The sequence below is a fragment of the Eurosta solidaginis genome, chromosome 2 (genome assembly GCF_040869045.1).
Source record: "Eurosta solidaginis isolate ZX-2024a chromosome 2, ASM4086904v1, whole genome shotgun sequence".
NCBI classification, from domain to species: domain Eukaryota; kingdom Metazoa; phylum Arthropoda; class Insecta; order Diptera; family Tephritidae; genus Eurosta; species Eurosta solidaginis.
Window position 1 is genome coordinate 53,168,877 of NC_090320.1, and position 16,792 is coordinate 53,185,668.

The window sequence follows — 16,792 nt, forward strand, 5'->3', positions numbered from 1 at the left end:
TGGATTGAAATGTCTCTTCATCTTTAACATATTCGTAAAACTAGCCTATAACCGCGTCCCAGTCGGCACGATATGCCAAGTTATGATCTTGAAAAAAGTACCGAGACCGTCCAGAAAATAATCGCTAACTAGCCCTAACAAATCGCAAAGTATTCCGAGACGCGGAGATAAGAACACAGTGATAAACAGAAGGAAGGATTTAGTTTAGTTCTTAAATAAAAAGAAAATAAAACAAGTAAGGAAGGCTAAGTTCGGGTGTAACCGAACATTTCATACCCAGCTGTACACTTGAAATGCTGGTGTTGTTTGTTTTGTGTTAATAGTGTTACAAGGCTGCGCAATAATATATATATATATATGTATATATACATATGGTTCTATTCTGAACTAATTTTCGTTTACAAGAAGCAAAAATGATATAGACGCTAACACCAATGACCTTGAGCGAGTAATAATGGAGTTTTCCTTCAGATATGGGGATTTCCCTACTGTTTACAAGTAAGTATATAAAAAAAAGGTATAAAAGGGGCAGGGTTATTAACGAAATTTTCCAACTTTTATTAGAAATAGCTTATTACCTGCATCTACCCACTTTTACAAAATCTTTTATATAAAAGAAGGCGATTTAACCAATTTAGTCCATTTTTACTGAAAATATTTCCTGTTAAAAGGCATACATGTGCACCAAATTTTTCGTCGAGTTATAGCTCCCGAAACATTGAAAATTGCTTAGACAAAAAAGGGGCGGTGCCACACCCATTTTCAAAAATGTCTATTGATACAAAGCTCTTTTTCGCTACGATATAGCTTATTATTCTCGTCTACAACCCTTTTAAAAATTTTTATATAAAAGTGGGCGTGGTATTTAACCGATCTCGTCCTTTTTGTCTAGAAATATTTCCTGCCAAAGGGAAAATTTGTGTACTCAATTTTATTAAGATCCATTAATTTTTCTTCGAGTTATGGCTCCCGAAACATAGAAAATTGCTTAGTCATAAAAGGGGCGGTGCCGCGCCCATTTTTTTAAATTTGCAGTTTATCTTATTTATTGTTATAAATCCACTTGGGAAATGAAATACCATTGATATAAAGCTCTTTTAATTAGTTAATTTTTCTTCAAAGCATTCCTTATAGTAAAGGCAACCTCTCTGCCGAATTTTGTTACGATAGGTTTAACAATTTTTGATTTATAATGAATAATATTTGTAAAATTGAGTTTTTCAGAAGTAGAAGGTGCCACGGCCATTTTAAATTTTTTTTTTTCAAATTTTTATCAAGATTCTCAATATCAGTCCACACGTCAAATTTCAACATTCTAGGTGTATTATTTACTAAATAATCAGGTTTTTTGTGTTTTCCATAATGTTATATATATAAAATGTGGGCGTGGTTATCACCCCATATCGCTCATTTTCAATACCAATCTATTCTGGGTCCAGATAAGCTCGTGTACCAAATTTGGTGAAGATATCTCAATATTTACTCAAGTTATCGTGTTACGGACGGACATGGCTCAATCAAATTTTTTTTCGATACTGATGATTTTGATATATGGAAATCTCTATCTATTTCGAATCCTCCATACCTGTACAACCAACCATTATCCAATCAAAGTTATATACCCTGTGTACAAGTACAGCTGCGTATAAAAAATTTGGACTTTTATCTCTTTATGGTTGTACCATTTATATATTTTGCGTTACACATTCTAGGATAAATGAATGACGGTGCATCAATTGTATCTTTACAAAAGTCTACACAGTCTAGTCTGCTAAGTTATCAAGATTTTGCAAGAAGAGGCTGAAGTACTCGAATGTAAATGCCCTTAATTCCTCAAGGGAAATATTCAGGATTCATTACGTATTTACAACAGTGGATACTACCCAAGAGACTGTAACTTATGCTAAACCTAACTTTATTTTTTTGAAAGACCGAGCAGATTCTGAATCAGAAATCTCTCCCTGCATATCAGTTGCTGATCTAGCTTATTGTCTGCAGCAGGTTGGGTTTTGCAAGTTTTTCAGAGTTTACGTGCGGGAATATATGAGCTAAAGATTATTATCTACTTATTAAACAGAGAATTGCTTGGTGGTGAATTATGTAACTCAAGGTTTGAAACATCAATATGTTTCGACGTTTTCTAACCGCAGCTCTATGTGACGTGTAGGTTCGTGGTAAATTTCATATAATAATATTGTGACGAATATTATCATCACTAAGCGATACTAACATCACTAAGCCGATACTAAGCAGCCACTCGTATATACGTAAACAAATCAATCATCGTGTACACACATACATACACGGCAGCAGAGAGATACTCACAAACGCATGTCATCATCAGCCGAAACAGTACTCACACATATACACGCATATGTACATGTATATAGCTAGTAACCAAGCATGCAGTTCACGAAATTACTAGACCTTAGGAGAGATGGGTTAACGAGGAAACCGAGAGTATATAAGCAGAGCAAGCTGAGGCATGACGAAGCAGTTTGATTTAAACACGCAATTAGTTGTGAAGTATAAGTGTTATTGTGAAGTTCTCTCAAAGTAGTCTAATGAAGACCATTTTGCATTACTGAATATTGAAGCTATTTACTCAACAGTTTAGTGATTCGAGCGTTAACAGAAAGTTTCAAATAAGCGGAATTTCCCTAAAATTCGTTACAATATTTACTTAGCCACTTACTCTCAAATCGATGATAACAATGGATCTTGATAAAGAACTGTCAGCAAATCTAATTGACATTTACAATTGTTTGAAGTGACATTAATATGTCACAGTTGTATTAGGCTAATCTCGCACTCCGTTCTCCCTTCATTTATTCGATTTCAGTGGATGCCTTCAATATAACCCCAATAGCAACAATCCGTGGCTTATCACTGGACCTTAAACGTTTTTAGCTTCTGACAAGTGACAATTTGTGTTTTATAATTTTATTCATGTTGTTGGTGCTCACGCTTTGTTGGTCTTTGCTGATTAGTTACAACATTCCGATACGTTGAAGGCAAAAAAAAAACAATTATAAACAAGAATAAAGGTTTTAGAACATAACAGACCGTAAAGATGATGGGTAAAATGCAAAGTATGCTGGGCTCGCTGAGATAAGGGGCAATAAGTTTGGGTATACAAGAGGAGAATATAAAGGGAACACCCATTTAACAAGTCAACAATGCCATACAAAACCATAAATAAAACATCACAACAACAGTGCTACAACGTCAGCCACTAGCAACTTCTTGGCTCATAAGGCAACAAATTGAGCTTATTGGGGCGACTGGGATGCATGGTATAGAGGGAGTTTCATGAACATGCATACAAACCACCTATAATACATGTTGTCAAACACGATCCTTATCTGTCGCCAGCTTCCACTGTGGTGTGCTGGATTCTAGGCACGCAATGCTCTCGCAATCCGACATACATATGACAGGTGGAAGAAGAGGTGAAGTTTGTATAGCTGCGGATGTGAGGATGTATAGGAAGAAGAGGTTACTGTTGGTTGACTCCATCGCGCACCAACATAGCTGTCAATCGACTCTACATACGTTTGGGCCAACCTAACTGCATTGCCACCAGCGAGGAAGCAACACTGGCAGCACGGCTAACTTCAACAGCAGAAGCTATAAATGACAGTAGATATGAGGGAAGTTTTATGTAAGTGAGGTGTTGCTTTGGCCATATCCGTTATCCATTTGGCATCCATTGCGTGAAATTGTCGCGCTAATCAAACACGCCATTAAAATGCTCTACGCATTCCAGTTTGTTTGCCGTTGAAGTTTGTTCAGACCGTCGTTGATAACGATTAATTTTGCAAGCATGTCTGAAAGTTGGTACACATAACGGTTAATACAAAACAAATTTTAAGTTATTTTTTTTTATAATGAAAACATAACTAATTCCATAAGTCAGAATGAGTCAACAAATAATCAGGTTCCGAAATATATCCCGGTCTCGGGTTTCTAACTAACAATTAAGACTACAAAAAAAAGAGATTCAAGCGCAATATAAATCTTCATAGTTTCCGCAAACAAATTGTCAACATTACACGCCCGAGGGGAATTCTGCTACAAATATGAATATTTCATCCGCATATTTAGCAGGCGAGGCCCTTGCGACCTCCTCGTGGAACTAGGGCGTGGGTGGCGGTATGACAATATGGTCGTATTAAATCGTTCCCGAGATGATCGGGCTTGTACCTTAATGATGATTTTTACTTGAACGTTCGAGATCTATATGCGGCAATAGATCATCAACATCGATAATACCCCCCAAAAACTTCGGGAGTGTCTTTATCGCTACAACAACCAGAAAAAAGTGAAAGATCAGAAATCAACTGATTGATACTTTTATTATTGATTTTGCATTTCAACTTCTTACGCAGTACGATTTCGACATCAGGCTATTGAACTACAAAAACCAAATACATGGAATTTGTTTGTACATATAAAGCCCTGCCAACACCTTGCATGTTTCCGCCAAGGAACTAAGTTATCTGCAGTCTTTTTTTTGCTGTCAAATCCTGGACCCACTGTCAAACAATCAGCTGTTGAGCGCTCATGTGCTTGTTAGCATTATTATCTGTCTCTCTCTCCCTCTCAGCAAAAGTGCGGCATAGAACCTTGTGTTGGAAGCCTTACGTCTGTTCACTTTTCCAACGACATTAACATTGGCTAAACATTTTCTTTTTGACCGATTCTTTTTGGGACGGAAATTGATTATTTTAAATAGTAAAATATTATGTTTTCAATTTAAGGGCTGGTTGGTTTGTTGCTGTACCGCCCGGACACTAAAGATCCAAGCCCAAGTAGCGAAAGGGCCACCATTTTGATGCACAATTATGCTGAAACGAATTGCTCCTGTTTTAATACGGTTAGTCGGTACTCCGTTCGAACCATTTGATGCGGACAATTAACGCTGGCTCTTCAGAGCATTTTGCTACTTTCTTGTTATTGTAGTAGCAGTGCTCTGCCCATCCAATAGGCGCGACCAATATAAGTCTGAAATTACAGGAGGGTTTTAAATGAAACTGATTGAAAGTGTAGCGTTTATAGCTACTTCCTTAAGTTACGGCAGTATATATGTAAGTGCCCATAGTTAGAATACTAGTGTATGCTAGAGCTTGGCATTCAAACAGGTAGTGCCCGACTGTTTCTTTTCTGCCATCCTTGCTCAGCATGAACGTCAAGTGGCCAGTTTCATGTGATTGTGAAGTGATCGTAAATATTTCTTTCCTCGACCTATTTAATAGGGCCTCTGTTCTCCTACTGTCGTAATTCGACCATGTTTGCTTGGTTATCTTGCAGGTGTCCGAGGTATACCAGTTGGAGACTGCTAACTGCTTGAATCTGCTATGTATGTTTCTTTTGATTGATGTACATAATTGGATGATGCATTTCAACTACCTGCGCTGCATCCAGCAGCGCTCTTGCCCTTGCAAATTCCTCTGCCTGCTCGTTGTCCTCGATGTTCTTGTAACCAAATATCCATATAAGAATTATGTTTGCGAAGTTAAATGCGGCTTGAAGCGACCTCTTGCAGCTGCTGACGGCCTTAGGCGCTGTTATGGGGAAGCTAAGCACCATGCGTGCTACTTGGCTATCTGAGTAAATGCAAATCTCGCGCTTCCCACACTGAGTCCTTCGACACGAGCGTACAGGTCTTCTATATAACAATTTCATGGGCATTCCAAAGTGGTCGTTGGGCCATTTTAACTCGAATTTAAACCAAATTTTAAGCAATTTCTCTTTTACTTAAGAAGTTTAGAAATTGTGTCACTTAAGCCAAATATTTATGTGATACGAAACTGATAAAATAGTGAACTTAGGGGCAAATTACGTATAGCGCAACGAGTCAGTTTTTCTCGTGTGAACCAAAGTTCGTATGATAAAAGAGCATTGTTGTTGTTGTAGCGATAAGGATACAACCCCTTGAATCAATTTGGTATTTTAGTCGCCTCTTACGACAGGCATACCTAGTGATAGTAGTATCGATACTTTTCCAAAAAATACTCGAGTATTTCGCACTCTATACTTTTTCAAATACTGAGTAAAGTATCGATACTTTACCTCAATACTTTTCCCCGATACTTTACCAAGCGCCGATGGTCTACATGTTTAAGATCAACAAAGTTCAGTCCTATAGCTCCATAACTTGAGCATAAAATGAGATCTTCGGCGATGCGGTAAAACTTCTGCACTCGATTTAAACCGACTTTTTGATAACGGTTTCTGCATACACGACACGATTTTTGCATTTGGTGGTAAAAGGAAAGTACGTGTTTATTGTCCAGAATCACTAACTCCAATAAAATCCATTTGAGAGTCTTCTCTTAAAGGAACAAAGAAGCACACAAGAAATCATAGCAGATACTCGCCAGCGTTCCGAAAAACAAAAATTTTGTTTCAAAATTAATGCATCATTCCTTTTCTGAAACCAAGGCACGATTGCAATACTTATCACAAAGGCTTTGATCAGCGACAAAACTCGAAGATGTCGCATATAAATCAAATAACCCAAACTCATTTATGTAATAATCATTCCTTTTCACACCAAAAACCATGTTTGATGCACAAATTCTAAATTTAGTTGATAAAGAAGCTTAAACAAAAAAAAAACAACAAGAGCAAGTAAATATTTCCAGGCAAGCGACAAAAACAACAAACCCTGTCACACTTAATAAATTAATAACAAATGACAATAAATTTAATTGAGCAAATCTGGTTGGACATAAATCTTGGACGTGAGTCATAAAATACTCGTAATAGCGTGTACGATTAAATTTAGCTGAATGTTTTTTTTGTGTATTTGTATAACTTATATTTGTATTACTTTTTAATTGTTGTTTTTTTCCTGTTTTTTTAACTTTTGTGAATGTGATGTACGGAGATGAGCTAATAATATATGCATCCTTCGTAGGATGATATCTGTTCTATGTTCATTTAGGCGCAACCTCGTGAAAATACATGTGATTTGAGAAATCCAAGAGCTCGACTACTCATCTTATTGTACAACAGAACTATCCTTGTTTAAGTGTCAAAGTAACATATATACTTAGATAACTTCACAGTTATTTGACGTAGGTTAGTCTCGTTAACCCGTCATTCATCCAGTTGACACTTTTACCACGAACAATTTGAGTAGGGGAAAAGGAAAACTACAAACATGTATTGTACACTTGTTTAGATCTGATAACATCATGTTGATTTCTTTTAAGTCAAAATATGTTACTAAAATATCATTTTTTATCCACTATTTCGAATATTTCTTCGAACTGCAACGAAATAATGAAAGAATAAGTCGTTTAGGAGAAAGGTGGTAAATAAAGGATCGGGATAGGGTTAGGGATTGGGATAGGGACAGGTATACGGATAGACATAGGAATAAGATTAGGGATAAGGATAAGGTTAGGGATAGGTATAAGGATAAAGATAGATATAGAGATAGGGATAAAAAGGGCTATGCAGATGATATTGTCGTGTCAAAGCGGACTGCGGATGAGTTAGTTCTACCCAGAGGAGATTATCAAATAAATTCAAAGCCTCAGTTGAAATATTTATGAGTAAACATAGACGCAAAACTAACTTTAAAGGATCACTACAGGGCGGTGAGAAAGAAAGTTTCTAAAGTTAGTGGAGCCCTACTGCGAAAAATGCCAAACATTGGCGGCCCAGGTGAAGCTACCCATCAGTTATTGTCACACAGATATTGAGTGGTCACGGCGGTTTCAAATAGTATTCCCATTAGCGCAGGATAGAGAAGAATCATTTCAGCCCACACTGTCCTAATGAATAGAAAAACTCAGAACACGTAAAGTTTCATTGCCATCATTTTCTCAGAACACTTGAAAAGGAACCTTCCAGAAGAAATTTAGTATCACCAATGTGTAGACAAATAGATTGTTGGACTGCTGTGAACAAAATGGCTTTTCTTGTAATGACGCGATTGATGCATGCTGAAAGGGAGCGCAGAGAAATGCGCATGCGATGCAATGGCGATTAAATCGCCCTTTCGACTAGTGTCGTTATGCCTAACGGCGGTCTCACAAGGTGTGGGAACATGAACATGATTAGTTTCATAGAGCCACTTGAGGGCAGTGCGCTGTCCCAACGTTCAATTAGAAAAAAATAATAAGAATAGGGCTAGGGATAGAGATACTGATAGGGATAAAAAAGGTAAAGGAAGGGAATCGAGCAGGGAAAAGGAAAAGGAGAAGGAAAAGGAAAAGGGAAAGGAACAGGAACAGGAACGGGAAGGGAAAAGAGAAATAAGAAATGAAAAGAGAAAGCGAAAAGAGGGAAAAAAGAAAAGAGATAAGAGAAAAGGAAAAGAAAGGGAAAGTTGTAAGGAAGGAGAAAGGGAAAAGCAAAAAAGGAAAGAAAATTAAATACACAAGGAAAGTGGAAGGAAAAGAGAAAGGGTTACTATTTTGCGCAATATTTTATTGTAATTTGCAAATAGATCATGGTCAGTTTGGTGATAAACCAAATAATAAAAATATTTATTTATTTTTTAAATTTATTTTTTTCATTTGAAGTATTTATTTTAAACTAATTAGAATTTTCTTTTTTGATGTAATCAAAAATATTCATTTTTAAAAAGGAAATTCTATTAAAAAATTATTTAAAAATTAAATTATAAATTACAAAGTAAATTTTGTTATAATAATTAACACTATAGTCAGTGACACTCTACATTTTTATACTCAGTTGAGCAGAGCTCACCGAGTATATTAACTTTGATTGGATAACGGTTGATTGTACAGGTATAAAGGAATCGAGATAGATATAGACTTCCATATATCAAAATTATCAGTATCGAAAAAAAATTTGATTGAGCCATGTCCATCCGTTAACACGATAACTTGAGTAAATTTTGAGCTATCTTGACGAAATATGGTACGTAGGTTCCTGGGCACTTATCTCAGATCGCTATTAAAATGAATGAAAAGTCGTTCTATAACCACGCCCACTTTTTCGATATCGAAAATTTCGAAAAAACGAAAAAGTGCGATAATTCATTACCACAGACGGGTAAAGCGATGAAACTTGGTAGGTGGGTTGGACTTATGACGCAGAATGGAAAATAAGTAAAATTTTGGACAATGGGCGCGTCACCACCCACTTTTAAAAGAAGGTAATTTAGAAGTTTTGCAAGCTGTAATTTGGCAGTCGTTGAAGATATCATGATGAAATTTGGCAGGAACGTTACTTGTATTACTATATTTATGCTTAATAAAAATTAGCGAAATCAGAGAACGACCACGCCCACTTAAAAAAAAATTTTTTTAAAGTGAAATTTTTACAAAAAATTTAATATCTTTACAGTATATAAGTAAATTACGTCAACATTCACCTCCAGTAATGATATGGTGCAACAAAATACAAAACCAAAAGAAAATTTCAAAATGGGCGTGGCTCCGCCCTTTTTCATTTGATTTGTCTAGGATAATTTTAATGCCATAAATCGAACAAACATTTACCAATCCTTGTGAAATTTGGTAGGGGCATAGATTCTGTGACGATAACTGTTTTCTGTGAAAAAGGGCGAAATCGGTTAAAGCCACGCTCAGTTTTTATACAAAGTCGACCGTCTGTCCTTCCGCTCGGCTGCTAACACGATAACTTGCGCAAAAAACGATATATCTTAACTAAACTTAGTTCACGTACTTCTCTAAACTCACTTTTTATTGGTATAAAAAATGTGCGAAATCTGACTATGACCACGCCCAATTTTTCGATAACGAAAATTACGAAAAATGAAAAAAATTTCATAATTCTATACCAAATACGAAAAGAGGGATGAAACATGGTGATTGGATTGGTTTTTTTTACGCAAAATATTACTTTAGAAAAAACTTTGTAAAATGTTTGTGACTCCTACCATATTAAGTAGAAGAAAATGAAAAAGTTCTGCAGGGCGACATCAAAAGCCTTTGGAATCTTGGCAGGAATACTGTCGTATTACATATATAAATAAATTAGCGGTACCCGACAGATTATGTTCTGGGTCACCCTGGTCCACATTTTGGTCGATATCTCGAAAACGCCTTCACATATACAACTAAGGGCTACTCCCTTTTAAAACCCTCATTAATACCTTTAATTTGATACTCGTATCGTTCTCTAGAATGAGTCACGTGAGTGACGTTATCTCGAAAAGGCGTCCACCTATAGAACTAAGGCCCACTCCCTTTTAAAATACTCATTAACACCTTTCATTTGATACCCATATCGTACAAACAAATTCTAGAGTCATCCCCGGTCCACCGTTATGGCTATATCTCGAAAAGGCGGCCCACTTCCTTTTAAAATATTCTTTAATGCCATCCATTTGATACCCATGCCATACAAACACATTGCAGGGTTACCCTAGGTTCTTTTTCCTACATGGTGATTTTCCCTTATTTTGTCTCCAAAGCTCTCAGCTGAGTATGTAATGTTCGGTTACACCCGAACTTAGCCTTCCTTACTTGTTGTTGTTATTGTTGTTTTAGCGATTAACACACTACTCCCCGCCGAAGGTTTTAGGGAGTGTTAACGATGTTGAAAGTCCTTTGCCGCATATAGATCCAGTCCGTTCCGGCAACAATCACCATTAAGGTATAAACCCGACCATCTCGGGTACGATTTAATATGATCACATTGAAACAACTAGGCCATCCCGCCCACACCTTCTAGTTCCATGCAGAAATTGGGGTCACCAGAACCTGAGCTGCTAAAGAAACAGTATTCGCCAAGGGCAAAATAGGTTGACAGTTCAGTTGGAGAAGCTATAAATTGCGCTGGCATCTTCTTGAAAGACATCCTCTTGCGCTGCATAACTCCCTCAACCAGTTGTGTATTTAAACGCCTCTTACGACAGGCTTACCTGATGCGGGTATATTCTAAGTTACTTAACCCGTTGGGGTGATTTTTATTGCTATAACATATATGTATGTATGTGCGTAGATAATAGCTACAAACATAAGTGAAATTACTTCATTCTCACTAGGTCGCCAATCGTACTAATGGCTGTCTTTCAGCTGATTACTTCACTTTTCAAGCCAACTAACAAAAATGCATTCATTCTTTTTTCTTCTGCACATCTATGTACTAGGAAGTAACAGGCTGTTGCGGTTCCTGGCGTTAAAATGCTAAAATAATAAAATTTTCTGGCTAACGATGTAAATAAAGATTTCAAGGCGCCACAGGCATACAAATTTCGATTTGGCAAGTGGAGAAATAATCTTGGTTTTTAGGTGTCAAAGTAAAAATTATCATAAAATTTATATTAACCAACCGATTATTATTATTGGCGCTAACTAAGCTATGTTGATGGTCAGAAAGTTAAAATAATCCATAAAAATTATGATAAGGTAAAAGATAAGTAGGCGTAGAGGAAAATAATGCTTGTGTATATTAAGTAATGGTACCAAAACTTTTTATTATTTATTTTGATTCAAATTTTCTTTGTAGTTCAAGATTTAAAGTGTTAATTTAAACAATACGAGGTGTGGCAATTAAGGCCCGGTTTTCAGTACAAGTTCAACTCAATATATCAGTTAAACTACGCTTAAATTTATTCTGAAGTTTTTCAGTATACTTTAACTGAATTTTAAGCTGAGCTTTAGCGGCTGATCTGGCAGGGTTAAACTCTAGTTAACCTATTAGTTATTTGAGATCGTTCGAAATGGCCTCGAATATCCCAATCAAGCATTTGGGATTGAGTACCAGTAGAGCTCATGTTGATAACTAACATACCTCTAAATCTCAAGAGTTGTTACGAAACAGTGACTCAACTTGAGAATCATAGTGTACTCAGCAAAAGAGGGATTTTCTTATAAAGCGAAAAATGCTATTACCTAAGTTTAAAAATTATAGTTCCCAACATGTGTTTCTTTGACTGGACTCAAGTGTAAGATTCCAATACTACAATATTTTCACGAAAATAAAATTAAAACATACATAATTTATATTTGATAAATTACGCTTCTTACTACTATCAATCAGATGTTTTCTCACAATAAATAGCTGTTGACTTTGGTGGTACCACCTTGGAGATTTTTTTTCAACTTCACCTCTACTCGATATCCAATGTAGGATATCAACTGGAGAAACATATTAAATATTCATTTGAGAACTGTATATTTCTCAAAAGCTCTCAAAGATTGGATAATAATATGAAAATACTAATGACGTACTAATACTAATCAACTCGAGAACTATCTGGTTTAAGAATAACTAGTTAATGATATTGGATATCAACTCCGGAACTAGATATATATTTCGTTAGAGAAATATATTTTAAATGTTTGTTGGGTAAACAAAATCCAGCTGTTGTCGTATCTACAAATTATCTAGATAATAAAAAACTGATGTTGCCGTATAAAAAGCCTACCCAAAGACGGCCTTAAACTGTGACTCAGTAGTTTAACTGGAGTTTAAATTTGACTAGAGTTTAAGCAAACTTAGTTTAAGCTTACTGAAAAACCGAGCTTAACTTCCGGCAATTAGTCAATAAAAAACAAGAAAACGAAGTTTCAGAAACAATTTTACCATCGACCTCTACAATAGTCTTCTTCAAACTCTACACAACGAATCCAACGTTTCTGCCATTACTGGAGACACTCTTGATAGTCCTCCGAAGTTAACCCGTTACGCATGTCGGTTTCAACTTCTTGAACCTTCTATACGGCGCCATGATGAGTTCCCTTGAGATGCGGCTTTATCGTGGGGGAATAGAATAAAGTCGCAAGGGGCAATGTTGGGCCTATAAGGTAGAAATGCAACGCTAGAATACATTTTTTTGGCAAACAAAAACTCTTGCACTACGAACGAGGAAATGGCTATATTATTATTATCGTCTTGCAAGATCGAGCCATCTTTGGCGACTTCAGCCAACAAATTCCAACTTTCACTAACGCTACAACTCCACAGCCACAAATTTCTAAAACAGTATAAAGTGCTCGAAAAATGTGGTCATAAGGAATAACCGCCTAGGTTCCATGTAAAAGTATAGGAATCAGGCTTTGATTCCTTTTGACCATATAGTACTAAGTTGGCAACATAACTTTACTGGGCACTTTATACCGTTTTAGATATTTTTGGCGATGTAGTTTTAGTGTTAGCCACGGTTGGAATTTAGGGACAGGTCGCACACGAAAAGGAAGTGCCTGCAGCCTCTCCAAAACGCCAACATAGAATTTTCCAGTCACTGTATGGACAGCCGTGGTGTGATGGTAGCGTGCTCCGCCATCCACAACGAAGATCCTGGGTTCACGCCCCAGGAAACGCAACATCAAAAAACCAAACTTTTTTCAATTAGAAGAAAATTTGTCTAAGTGGGGTCACCTCACGGTAGTGTTTGGCAAGAACTCCGAGCGTATTTCTGCCAACAAAAGCCGTTAGGAGTCGGCATAATACAAGTAGGTCCTGTCCCGCCAATTTGTAGAAACAATTTAAAGGAGGGCAACGCAAATTGTAAGAGAAGCTCGGCCTAAAATCTCTTCGGAGGTTATCGCGTCTTACAGTCATTTACTTAGTCTGGACAGCCGGAACGTATTCACGATAAATAATACCGTAAATATCCACACCAAGAAAAAAACAACCAACATGTGACTTTGACATTCTCGGTTTACCTTGCCGTGCGCGGACGTGTTTTTGATCGCTCTTCGAATTGTTATTATTTTTACTTTGTAAACAAGTTTTATCTTTTATAAATATTTATTCATAGAATAGAAAACAGTTTAAAAGTTTAATTTCGTATTAAATCTTTACACAGTGCAATATACATAGTGGCTTTTTGTGCAATTTAAACATTCAGTCTGTGTGTTCATATATCATAGATTTTCACAAAAATTTGTGATAACTGCATACCTTTTTGTTGGTAGCTGCTATTAGCAAGTCATTGTGTGCCCTTTTTGCTTTGTGTTGTGTTCGCTGCTAGCTATACGCTGTCTTGCGATTTGCATCCAGTGCTCCAAAATAACTCTTGCCCATAATTTTTGAACAGCTGTTCAATTTATCTTATACTTATAGTTTCTTTTGCCTATTTTTCTTTTGGGTTTGTTTAACTTTGCAATTATGTTGGATTGCTGTGTCAAGAAGTGCACCAATCAAAAGAAAATTTCCCGTGGTGATACTTATGTTTGTTGTTGGCTCTGTGATAATATGGCTCATGTTATCTGTGCCGGTTTCTCTCACATAGGTGGTCGGGTGGTTGACCTAATATCCAGCAAAATTGGACTGAACTGGACATGTCATGATTGTCGTTCCGTAGAAAAGGACATGCGAGCTTTTATGAGGCAAACTCAGAAAGAGTTCAACAACATTTTTATTGGGTTTCGTGACCTTAACGAAAGATTCAAAACGATGGAGGCTCACTTTAAAAAATTGAAAGTGATACCTGAATCCCCAAAACGAAAGAAATGTATGCCCAACAATGACTCCAACTTGTCTTCGAGTCAGGGGCAAAGCTGTCCTCCTACGAATGTCCCTTCAACCGCGTTGACTAATACGAACAGGCTAACCAAAGACGTTATGAACAATGCAGCTCAGAAATCTCCACAAGAATCTCCACAAGGTTGTGTCGAGACTTCCAGTGAGACGATCTCTGGCAAATTAAACGATGCACGAACTAATAGTGGTACCTTTGCGGCTGTTTGTTCTACGTCACCAATGTTGATTTCGCTGGACTCTCCAATTCATCCTACACCACCACCGGTATTTTTAGCTCCAACAATAACAGTTACCGATACTGGGGTTGTTGCTAGCGATACAAGTGTACCTGAAAAAAATAGTACGGGCTCGATAACCAACGCTATAACGGCCGCACCTTCCCAGCTCTCTGGTGCGCTATCCGCTACTCCTTTGCAGGTGACTGCCGTGCCACCTCGTAGGGCTGTATTTGTGTCCCGATTACACGCCTCGCTTACCGAAAATGACATTGCTCATTACGTTTGCTCTAAACTTGGTGTTGCACCCACTAGTAACATTAATGTGTATAAATTTAACTTTAAATATGAGAGAGACATCTCCTCATTTAAAATATCCCTTTCAGATGAATATTTCGATAAGGTACTTGATTCCCCTTTTTGGCCCAAGCATACTGTGGTTCACTTGTTCACGAGAAAGGCGAGGGCCGAACCTGTTTTATTACAGCCAAAAAACGGTATGACGAACACAGTAATAACAACACAAAGGTAATTGCTGATCTGTCCCGTCTTCTCATTAATTATCAAAATGTTCGTGGTTTACGATCAAAACTTGTTCCATTCTTCCTTAATTCTTTCAACTTTTCTGCACAAGTTGTAGCTTTTACGGAGACCTGGCTAAAGCCTGATAATTACAATTCTGAGGTTTTTTCAAATAAATATGCTGTTTATCGGCGTGATCGCATCTCTAGAGCGGGAGGTGTCCTTATTGCTGTTGAATCTAACCTATCGTCTGAGTTGATTTCGCTGGACAAATCTCCCATATCGAATTCATAGCAGTTAGGCCTTCATTCGGTAGCTATAGCGTAATTGTTTGCTGTTCGTATATACCACCTCGTTCGGATATGGATGTTTATGCTAGTCATAGCTCGGCCATCTGTGATTTGCATTCGCAGTTGGGAGATAACGATCGACTTGTTGTTGTTGGTGACTTTAACTTGCCAACAGTTAGTTGGGTTAATATAAGTGATTCAAACTTTTTAACTCCCACTGCTCAACATGAGTTTCTCAATTGCTTGTTAGACTCATCTCTTTTACAGATTAACAATGTTCCAAATAGTGGAAATAAAATGCTGGATTTAGTATTTGTGGATGGCTCGGTGGGTACTGCCCTTACGCAAATACCACCTTTATCCCTTCCAGAAGACCCTCTTCACCCTACGCTAGAGATATCACTTGATATCAGCCTACCCCGTAGGATTCAAGTACAGTCTCGTCCCCGATCTAGATGCTTCTACAAAGCGAATTTCATTATGCTCAATGATCTGTTGGCTTCCCATGATTGGTCGGATCTCTATGCTTGCACTGATGTCGATTCGGCTATCTCTATATTTTACAGTACGCTTGATAGCTTCTTTGATACCTGCATTCCTACTCGCTATACCCTATGTTCGAATAAGCCCCCTTGGTTTTCAAGGCAACTTATCAGACTTAATAACATCAAATCTAGGCTTTATAAGAGGTTCAAGAAATCTGGAGCATCTGCTGACCTCTCTAAATATCTAATAGCTCGTTCTAAATTTCACCGTCTTAATCAGCTTTGTTATAAAAATTACTTGAGTAAAGCCCATTTTTTTAGAAATCCAAAAAAGTTTTACAGTTTCGTAAATTCAAAGCGGAAAACTTCTGGGTATCCTTCCTCATTAACCTTTGGAGGTAAACAAGCTTGCACTGATGACGACGTTGCTGAACTATTTTCTGAGTTCTTTAAGTCCACGTATTCATCCAGTGGTTTTCATTCTGGTCAATATCCCTATCGCTTAGATAGCTCGAATTACATTAGGAATCCTGCTATTGATGGTAATATTGTTCTTCAGAGTCTTCAATCTTTGAAGCCCACCTTTTCTCCGGGACCGGACGGTGTTCCTAGCTGCGTGCTTAGGTACTGCGCCGAAAACATGATGAGCCTATTTTAAAATTATTTGAGCTATCTCTGGGATCTGCGTCATTCCCGGCACTTTGGAAACAGTCTTTTATTATACCCCTGCATAAAAAGGGTAGTAGGTCAAAAGTTGAAAACTACAGGGGTATTGCTAAACTTTCAGTCATTCCTAAAGTCTTTGAACAGATTGTCACCAATCAACTGCAATATC